Source organism: Rissa tridactyla, chromosome 5 (genome assembly GCF_028500815.1).
Source record: "Rissa tridactyla isolate bRisTri1 chromosome 5, bRisTri1.patW.cur.20221130, whole genome shotgun sequence".
NCBI lineage: Eukaryota > Metazoa > Chordata > Aves > Charadriiformes > Laridae > Rissa > Rissa tridactyla.
This window is the reverse complement of record NC_071470.1, coordinates 24750606-24761673: the sequence shown is the minus strand read 5'-3', so window position 1 is coordinate 24761673 and position 11068 is coordinate 24750606.

Sequence of the window (11068 nt, the reverse complement as noted above, 5' to 3'; positions counted from 1 at the left end):
GAAGAGTTGAGAGAGTCTGTTGTTTTAAGATTGTTCAGGACAAAGAACAGATGCTAAATTTCTTTAAATGACCGGTTTAATTTTAGCACAAATTAACAGATTTGTTTATTAATGCTCAGAACACTCATCCTGTTTTCAAAGGATGAGAACTGTAAGTTTGGGGAAGGTGTGCTCATTTCTCATGCATAATAAAAGCGGTGAATCTCTGCTTCAGAAGCAAGAGAGAAGCCTCCATATAGCGTAGGATTGTGACCAGGGCCTGTGTACGAGAACGGTCACCCTGGTAGCTTTGTGGTGAGGTGTGGGAAGTGAGACTTTCTCAAAGACATTCTCTAAAGTGAGACTTTCTACAAAAGGTTTGCTGCGAATTGGACCCAATGCAGGGTGTCCGTGCAGTTGTGATTTGCCTCTTCTCCATCATACGTCCTCAGACAGGCAGCCCCAGGAGCAGGAATGGCTGCACGTCCCCCATGGGCCACGCTTCATCCCGGTCTTACCTGCACAGATTGTTTTCTGCTTAGCCTTTAAGTACTCTGGTCATCCTAAACCCGTGTACGATCCCAGGTTATGAAACCATACTGCATTTTAGACACAAGAACCAGCTTCGAGAGGTCCCCTATGTTTGCAGAAAATCTAAGCATCAAAAAATGCTGCCTATCAACAGCTATCAGAGTCTGGGATTCCTGGTATTCATGGGAATTAATTGGCTGTGTGAAATTTGAGAATTATACAGGTTCACTGCAGAACTAAGTCACAATTAGTGCCAAGTGCTTTTACCACTAAAAAAGCCCCATGGATTAGGCCTTTCAGAATAAAGAAAACCTGCTTCTGAACTTTTTGCCGCAGTTGGATACTCAGTCATAGAATAGTCTACATACTGCCAGTACATTTACAATGTAAACGCTTTCTTTTCAAGGTCAGGGTTTTAAAGCACTAGACTGCTATTGAAACTGCAGGGGCAGAGCCTGAACAATTCTACTGGTTTTCTAAAAATAAGGAGCTTTATATCTAAACTGCAGGATGTATTTTAAAAGAAAGAGTCTCAACATTTTTCTTTTTACTGCTACTTGTATCCCATCTCTACCAATTTTTACTGCTTTACACAAAGGCTCATCTATTGCAAGGCATGGCATAAAATCAACACTCTTCCATTCTAGCAGTTAAGCCCAGTCTTACAATATTTGCGATGTGCCACAAAATTCAAAGGCATTAACACAAAACCTGACCCACCAGAGTGAATATAGCTTTACAAATAAAATGACAGGAAGGGAGAATGCCTGCTTGGCTAATTCAGCCTTCTATGTGCAACTACTGTGTTGAATTTTGCATTTTAAAATATCATATTTTTGTTTAAAACCTGCATCCCTCAAATACCTCATGAAATCCTGTAAGACTGAGGCATGAATGAAGCAATTGCTTCCTTCATTATGAATGATTAATTCTAATCAATCAGGGCTTAGTATTCCCAAACCTTTAGAGCTCTCCTGTTTAGCTTTTGCAGTGCTTGAAAATGTTTATTGACCAAAGGGTGAATTTTTTTTTTTTCTTAATTGGAAAAGATTTGCCGTTAACTGTGATACCTTAAAATACTGAGGACTAAATTCTGGTCCGTTTGTAGCTAGGTATACTGACAGAAATTCTAAACAGTGGGGTGTCAGCGCACTTATAAGGTTACCAAAAGGTTGCCCAGTGTTGCAAGTAAAAGAGGATATCCATATGATCTTATATCCATACTTCCCTGGAGGCTGTGACAAATGGTCATGTGTTTTCAGGTTTAGAGGACAGCTCGGTGTGTACCTGGCTGTTCCTGCTTCAGATTTCAGGGTAAGCTACTTCGGCCGTAGCCTGGCTGACTGTTTTGCCTGGCCCAGCTGCTAAGAACAATTCCGAAAGTAAAGCCTGATGAGTGAATGTAAGTGCCGCCGGTCTTGCTTTCCTGGTCCTCACTGAGCACCAGGACTGAGGAAAAGCCAGTGATGGTGAAAAGCCACCTGCGTGGATAACAGTGACTCATCTCTCATTTTCTTCTGCAAGATTTTCTCCGTAGCTTTTAGTACTAGATTTAAAGGTGAAATACTTAACCTCTCTTTTATACACGTTCAAAGAACTTGTTCGTCAATTCCAAGCAAGTCTAATACTGAGGTGTGCTATCCATCATTAGCCAACGTGGTTAATAGGACATTTTTTACATACAAATGTGGTTGGTTTTTTTTCCTAATTTGGTCATGTAATGTTACAATGGAGATACAAATGTAGATATCGTACACAGTTATTTTTAAAGGGTAACACATCTTTGATAAAATAACTGATTGAGTAAGTATGAAAAACTAAGCAAAGGTAACTGTGTTCTCTTGTTCCAAAATTTACAGTTCTAACCATAAAGTTTTCCTTTTCCAGTTATCCTAGCTTTTGTCCTGAAGAACAACTTTTATGAAATCAGACAAAACATGGCAATTTAATTGGCCCATTCCAAGCACATCTTAGCTGAATTTAGGTACTGGACTATACAACTTATTTTTTTCTTCTCTAGACATTTTCAGTTGCATCTACATCTTTCAAATTTTTTTTAATGTTTCTATTAAGATTTGTAAAAAATATTCCGAGGAAACACTAGCACTTCTTTTAGAAATAACAGTATTGGATTTGATGAAATTTCTACAGTTTTTAGGACTAGACTCAAATATTAGCAGTTTTAGGTGCAAATTGTATTGTAGAGCTGTATTCAGTACATTCTGATTTCAATCCTTCTTGAACCAGGTGCACTAACAAGAATATTTTTCAATTTTTCAGCATATAGAAGCTTACAGAAGGTTTGCTATTACCGCTGCCCAGAGCCAAAGTCAACGTCTCAATCTGTGCAAAGAAATAGGAGGAGAGCCAGTGGGTGAGCTCAAAGCATGAAACACAAACATTCCGGGAAATGGAGGGAGAGGGAGTGAGTAGGGGAGAGACTGTGTGCGTATGTCCAGAGGAGATAAGGAATCAGAGCATTTGTCAGGGAGAGAAAGGACTGAGACTGATATTCTTCATCTCTATGATCTGAGGAATTTGCTTAAACTCAGCTCTACCGCATCCCCAACGGCCAAGTTATTTGGTTACTCTGTCCTTTCCAAATGTCTCTTCTTGGAGGTATTCTATTGTGAATAAATAAAAGATATCACTTGGAGCAGGGATAAAAAAGTGCTTTCTGTCCATCTTCATTAACCAGTATTCTCTATGTGCTGCTTCCTTTTGTTCCTGTTATAACTATATAAAGTGGAGCAGCATCAGTGGGACAGAGGGAAAGTTTCATCCTCAACTGACCAAGGGGATGGAAAAGTCTTGGTTAAAGTTCTTGCTGTGAACAAGAACAGAGCGTGGTTGCGGGAATTATCTCACTTCTCTGGATCCTGCTGGGGATGCACACCTGATCAGAGTTAGGTCCCTAAATCCAGGTGGGTTGGCTGCTTTGGCTCCTGGGGCTTTTCCTCTCCTCTGAACTGCAGTCGTGCCTGGTAAAGCAGCTCTCTTCTTCCAGAAGTGCTCTCTGTTCCCACAAGCCCCTAAATCAGGAATGGAGGTGGTATTAGATGGCAATCATCTATGAGTAAGATATTTCAGTGACTAAGTTACTTTGAGGATTTATTCATAGCCTTTACTGAAATCAGTGGGAAAAGCACATCTAGATTCCTCTGCACGTCAGGCTGTAGGAGTTTCAATGGGAAAGGAATGTCTGGGCATCATCTGCATTATTAAATTTTGTATCTGATGCCTCCATAGATTTTATAGTTTTGCTAAAACACGTAGCAAACATGGAATTTATTGCTCATAGTTCATCCAGGAAATGTGTCATAGTACAAGATGGACTGAACATAAAAGATAGTTGTTTTGGTTTTGCTTTTCAAATGTTAACAAGTATATGGCAATGGCTTGTAAAACTGCTAAATAGATCAATAAATAATTCCAGTGATAGCATATTGAATTTCAATAGTCAGAGAGAACCAGCACTTTGAAAATGCTGAATTTTGCGTTTCTAATGACTAAGTCTGTGTCAACTTTCGCAATTTTCATCAAGGCCTTATTCAACAAGTTTCTAATTTTAACAAATGCAATTTACTGCAATAGTGAATTGTTGACACGACACCTATTCTTTATTCCTTGATGAGTTTGACCCATAAATTGATTATATAAGTAGAAACGTCTGTGGAGAAGTTTTGAGTAAGCCTAAGGAATAGGAAGGGGGGAAAAAAGCGGTATTTGTTACGCTATTGGAATATAGAACCAAAGCTCCCCTGATGTCTGAAGCATTTGACATCCAGAGAGCTGGCAGCATCTAGTCTTTAGGGAGAAGCTCAGCTATCCCAGCTTGCCTGGCTCGTAGGATTTGTTCAAGGGCTGTTGCTGTGCTTAGTTGGTATTTACACGGCGAGACCTTCAATACTGTAGTGCCCAAGGCGGCAGCACCTAACCTTGCCACCCTGCCACCCCAGAGACAGGATTATGAACTAGAAGAGTCAGACACTAAAAATATGTTCCCAGAAGGGACAGAAGACTTTCAGACCTGAGCTGGGAACGGAATCACAGGTGGCTCTCCAGGAACCAATGCCTGAAAAACTAAGGTGTTGCAAAGGACTGATTTTAGAAGAAGTTATGAAAATATTAATAATTGAAAAAAAAGTGCTGAAAATATTAATAATTGAATGCTGTAAATCATTTTGTAACAAAAATACTGAATAAAAGAGATAAAAGAGCAGCATAATTTTATAAATGTAAAATAAAGAAGCCTAACATAAATCATTTTCTTAAAGGATGTAAAAACCATTAATAGGTGGCTAGTCCACTGCCGTGGAAACTTGTCCAAGCTTTTGCTCTTAAGGTATGAGAAAGTGGGGACCTTTCTGCCCTACAGGTGAGGACCTCGACAATGGCGGATGTTCGAATGCAGAGGACTGCTGCTGTAGGGTGTGTAGATCTTCATTATCTAATCCTTAATACTGTATTACCCAAACATTAACACAAGCTGCATTGTTAAAGATAAGGCAAGTGGGCGTATTCCCAGGCAGACTAGACCTAAGTGTATTAGGAGTATTCTGGGATTGGTTAAACCAGCCTGATCTTGTTCTGCAGTCAGTCCTAGCTGCAAAGGTTCCTTCCTTTTTTTTTTTCATCTTGATTTTAATTTGCTTGTCATCTCTTCTGCCCTAACTTTGGCCATTTTCTAAAACACTCTATGAGGACATCTTATAAAATGTAAAAATGCCTATTAGCATTACTTCATGTCCTCAGGCATACTCGTTCTCCATTTCTGCCTTATTCTCTATGTCAGGATCAATATTTTTATTTTTTTTTTAAACCCATGTTTGTACAGTACCTAGTCTAATAGGGTTTTGGTCTCTAAGGTGCAGCTGCACTGCGTAGTAACCCAGTAGGATGCATGAAGTAGACAGGTGTGATTTAAGGCTCTGGCCAATAAGAAATGAAAAGAGAAACTAAGCAAAAGTAGAAAAACCACTGGTACCATCTGAGGTAGCCAGGATTAGCTATTAGACCAGGCACTGAACGTGCGGTGAACAGGGAGCGTACCCATCAGATGTGTTCATATTAAGCATGAAATATATCCTGACAGTGCCAAGAAGCTTAGAGCCCTGGGTGGCAACTGAACAGGCTTCAGATGAAGCTTCTCTCAGAAGGGGTTTTCACTGTGATCCAAATGGGTTTCCCACTATGGGAAAATATTTCTAGGAACGGGTTTATAGTGAAAAATAAATCATTATAATTTGTTAATTTGGGCATAATGCGCAACAAAGCTCCCATGTTTCATGTGTCTGTTGCCAGGCTGGAAATTAAAGGGTACAATTATAACCAGCAAAACACAAAGGTTACAGATATTTCATGCTTTCCTCTCTGCGATGCACTCAATAGCTTCTACAGGTAAGCAACCTGGTGCATGTGATACTGAGACTAAAACCTACACTCTCCTATTAGGACTAAATTGTCCAATGGCAACTTTTTACAGCTTCCTTCCCTTTCACAAAGAATAAATGAATTGGCCGTGCAATTCCTCTTCATCTCATACTGTGCTGTTCCTCATTCCTCCATAACGTTGTCTTCTCTGGATACATAACATGTAGCAAGTCTGTACAGCTCGTGGAATTTAGTGCAATTTGTCTAGGCTGGTCTGGTTGTTCTCACTCTGGTTTGTCCCATTCCCTGCCACCCTCCCCACCCCCCAGCCTTCCTGAGTTTTACAATAACACTTCAATGGTTTCATGACCTACGAAGTATGGACGTTGTGGAATGTGTCTGGGAGCTGTAGTTCACTACCCATATTTTAATTCAAAGGCAGTAATTTAGTAAAAACTTTGGGTTCAACTTCTTCTTCAATGTGTTGCTAAAATCACTTAAATCCATTGGGAATTAATTATGTATGTGTAAAGTGGCAAACTCTAGAGGAACTATTTAATGTTGAGAAAAAATATACCAGCCCAATGGCTAATGCAACAATTTTGCAATTTAACAGTAATAAATTTTCTACATGCATGAGATATGCTGATAAAGCAGAAAGTTTAGTAACTTATGCTGCTGAAAGTTGCATGATCACCTGTAATCCCACTGCTTCCAGTAGGTGTACTGGGTACTGAATACTTCTGAATAAACAAGTCCATGTGAAAAATTATGCTTTTTTCCCCCCTGATCATTATTTATACAAGAGTGTTCACAATCATGACAGTAATTTTTGCCTGTGAAAGGGCTATAAGATTAGGTCTGTGTAGTAATAATGGGAGAGCTATTCTTTGCTGATTTTCGGATAAATGTTTACATGAAATATTAATGCCTAATTACATGTTTTATCAAATAATTAAGTTTTGTTTCACAGTGCAAATATTTATACCATTTAATTTGGCTTCATAGATCTTCCTCATTTCTTTACATATAAATGTTAGAACAGTCAGCACCAAGCAACTTAAACTGGCATGAAAGTATTACCTCACATGCACATTAAAATGATTTATAAAATGGAATCAGTGAAAAACCCCAAAGTGGACTCTTTATCATTGAAAAAGATCGCGCTTTCTGACACTTTATTTAGTTTGTTTATAGAAGCTGAGCCAGAGCTTTAACCGAAGCTAACTTTTGTTGCCTTCAGCGGGGCTGGGCTAGCAGGGACTGATCATGAACCAAATCTTTGATCTTGATTCCAATTTTGGTGCTAACTGAAACAGAGAGATGCTTTTTCAGTTGTTCAGCTCCACACATTGAAGCCGGGGCAGACCTTTAGGAAAGTGGAGATTTCCCCGGAGAGTCCAGGTTTCAGCTCCACTCTGGCCCATTTATAGAAGCCTTAACAAAGGTCTCACAGTTTAGTAACATCACAATTTCTATAAATTTATGTGATTACTGTAGATCTTAAAGAGGTGAAGGAGGTTTGGGTTTTTTTTTTCTTTTTTTGCTCTGCAGGTGCTCCTGTTACTGAAAGGTCTTGGCTCTTTAGGGAATAACAGTAAGCACTAACCCAGAACACGTCCAGACCGTTCTGCTCTACTCAAAACTACCCGCGGCTGTGTAAGAACGTGCCATGTTATGTCAGGCAACACCATACAGAAATTTCTGAATTTGTGGTGGGACTTACTATTGTGTTTGTAATGTGTCATCACCACTTCTGGTCCTGGAGCAGGCTTGGACTGTTACTGCTTTGGGGGTTATTTGCACAGGACTTAGCTGAGCTGGGCAGAAGTGCTTGTAGCCTGGGATTGATCCAAGCCCGCGTCAAAGCCCAATCTGATCCTGCCGAGACAGAAAGTTTTTCCCATGCCCCAAATCCTTTCTTTAACATTGCCTACTTCACGTCACGGGGTGGGTGCTGACCCTTTGGTGACAATTTATAGAGGAAAGATGTTTTTCTTGCCTCCTCATGGGGTGGTACTGCTTTTCACTTCTCACTAGAAAAGTGTTACTGACCCCTCTCATACCATGTATTGTACCCTACCCCGAAGGCCATCTTCACTCATCAAATCATCTTAGCTACTCTTCTCAGCCTAGCTCATACCCTAAAACCACCTCAGAGGCAATTCTGTCTTTACCATACTGCCCTTTCAGGCATCAGGCTTGTCAAGAAGAGTCTTTTGGGCTTGTCTTCATGGGGCAGTTTGATGCAGAAGAACACAAAGTCAGGAACTGAGATTTGTGGTTGTTTTGCTGCCTGAACTGTCCGTGCTCCCGCTCTGCGAGTCCGGCTCTGGCAAAGTTCTCAAGGGGCACATCCCAAAGGGAAGGTCGTTCAGTGGCTGAGAAGCTGCCACAATTGTTCTGTTTAATGTGGGAGAAAAGGGGCCGTAGTGTCGCAGCACTGGGGGTTGCCAGGCACGGTGCTGACCTCAGTTACATTGGTGACAATAAGTGAATTCAACCTGCACCCCATCTATGGTGGAATTTCGCTTCACCTGAGTATGTGTCTTATTTACAGCCCTCTTCTGCTCCTTTGTTTGCTTTTTTTTTTTTTTTCTTTTGTATGACTGTGTAGTTAGGGCTTAGGTGAGGAAAGGAACAAGCGCCCAGTCCAATCCTGCCTGCTATTTGGATATGTCTCTTGAAGTGACACTGCTCCTTCCCATAGGATGCCCCAGATAAGTCATCAATACTCTGCTGTCAGTGCCATTACCAGCTACACCTCGCCGGCGCAGCGAGGGCTCATGTCCTCGCTCACAGATGAGGTGGAGGGTGCAAAGGACACAATTCACCATTAACAGGTCACTTTACTGTGCCTTCTGTGTTCCTTTAGGGTTTGTAAGGTATTGCTCACACAGACGGGCAGTCTCTCCTGCTTTGGGGGTTTTAACGTACAGTTTTATCAGTAGATGAGGTTTGGAACAGATCCCTTCTGCTCTGCCCAATCTCTGCTGCACCAGTTTGGCCAAGCTGTTAGGTTTATTTGCTCTTAGGCACATTTGCACAGTTTGTTAATGCACTATAAAAAGCCTAAATATCAAATTTCACCATCTTCACTTTTCAGTTACGCATACTATCATTTCCTACAAATAAAATTCTCTGCGTCCTTATAGTCCAAACTACCCGTGTGAGTGGCCTCTGTGTTTGTTGTTTATTTAGGAACAAGATTGGGGAATTTCAGACCATTTCAAATGCTGGTTTTGAAATACACTCTCGGTATAATTTTAGGCTTATTCCTTTTTATCACATCTTAACTTTGGCTATCAGAAATCCTTCTCCTGTGGATAAGGGTAGTTACTGCCAACCTAATTTCAAATGGACTTTAAAAATTCAATCTTTTTAGCTCTTTAGGTTTGATTGTGCATGGCTTGTAGGATTATAGCTTCTTAGTTTTAATGTCTATTTTTGAATGCTGGTTTGGGGTCAATGGTTAGAAACTCTCAGTATCATTTTTAGTGCTGAAATATCCTTTTGATTTACATGTCTGAAGCGACAAAACCTCTTATTGTTATCATTTTTGAAAAATTGCCAAGATACAGCCAAATCTTTGACTGCTTGCTGCACAGAGCTGGTTCTTGCCTTCGTGTCATGTACTGTAGAATTCATTATTGTAATGCCTTGTTTACTTACGTTTCTTTCTTGTGATAATAGGCTTTTCAGCCTTCAGCATTCAAGGCCTTTGTCCGCAGAGAAAAAGAAAAGAAAAATCAGGCAAAACATCAGGCTCTTTCATCACCTTTTCAAATCTGATTTCAAAAGTTTGCTGTTAACCATTTCAGTGTCACCGTACAGGAACAAAGACCTTCACAATAAAAGATCCGGAATCAGAAGTACTTCTGCAGGGAAACAGCTTTTGTTCATAAAGCTGTTTTGATGCAAAGCGTGTCTTCCAAGATGTATATTCCCCTTTCAGTAGTAAGGGCTGCCTACCTTCAAGTGCATTCTCCGGTGTATTTCTTTCAATAAAGTCAGAAAGTAACATGGTAGCATCCATTCTACTGACAGGCTGTGCATGGTCATTAACCTCACAAAGTACCAGATTTAACTACTGATCTATACCTCTCTAAATACACGAAGTTTCTTGTACACTTCCTTTAAGAATGGCAGTCGAGGCTAATGGTTTTCAAGAAGCTGTTGAAAAACTCTCAACCACTTTTCTTTCTTTTTAAAATCAAAAAATTGTCTGAAAAATTGCTGTCATTGTCAAACGTGGTTTGCTTTATGAAATTTTTTTCCACTTTTTTTAAAATAGAAAGTGTTCACCAAATGTTATTTTTGGATATAAATGTATTTCTTGTGACTATTAAAACAGTAAGAAAAGCTTTCTTTACCACCAGCAAATCTGCAAGTCAGAAAGTACATGTGCACTTCTTAATAAGTAGGCTTCTGTTTTTCAGAAGATTTTAAAAAGCGTTTTCTTTCTTAATACTAATTTCGCTGCTGTTGTGGTTCCTCCAACTTTCCTGTTTAATACCTGCTTCTCGATGCCTTTAAGATTGCTGTACATTACCCATTTGATATCATTGATGTCTGGCTAAGTAGAATGTTTTAAAAACTTTTTTTTTTATGTCAGTGAGCACAAGTGCACCATTTCAAAGGACAAGGCAAGGGGAAAACTTCTTTCCTCACACTGGACTCACATTTTCCCTAAGATTAATTGAACCCTGCTCATTCTGGGCACTGGACAAGGCGGTCGTTCAACAGGAGGGAAGAAGAGAAGCCTATCGTCATGTGTTTAAAGACCACGTGTGGCAAATTAAAGTTCATCATCTAACATTAATTTCAGAGTTTTCTGACAGCTCAGTGCTTGACTTTGCAACCGGCATGTCTCCATCATCTTTAGTGATTTGTTCGGCCACTCCCGTTATGAGATCTTATGACTTTGCCAAATAGAAAACAGCCAGGCTGAAATTTTCTGTGCTGCATTTCTGCCTCAGGGTGGTACTTTTTGGAGACCTTGGGAATCAGCATTTCACATGGCTTTTCCAGAGGTAAGACAGATTTCTGTCTCTTCCAGAGTTAAGACTCAGAAAGACATTATTTTTTTTCTAGAGTTAAAACATTACTTTAGAAAAAAGTCTCTATTGTGCTCATATTTATAGTACAATTTGAAATGTGGCCAAGAAGGTTGGTTTGGTGTCAA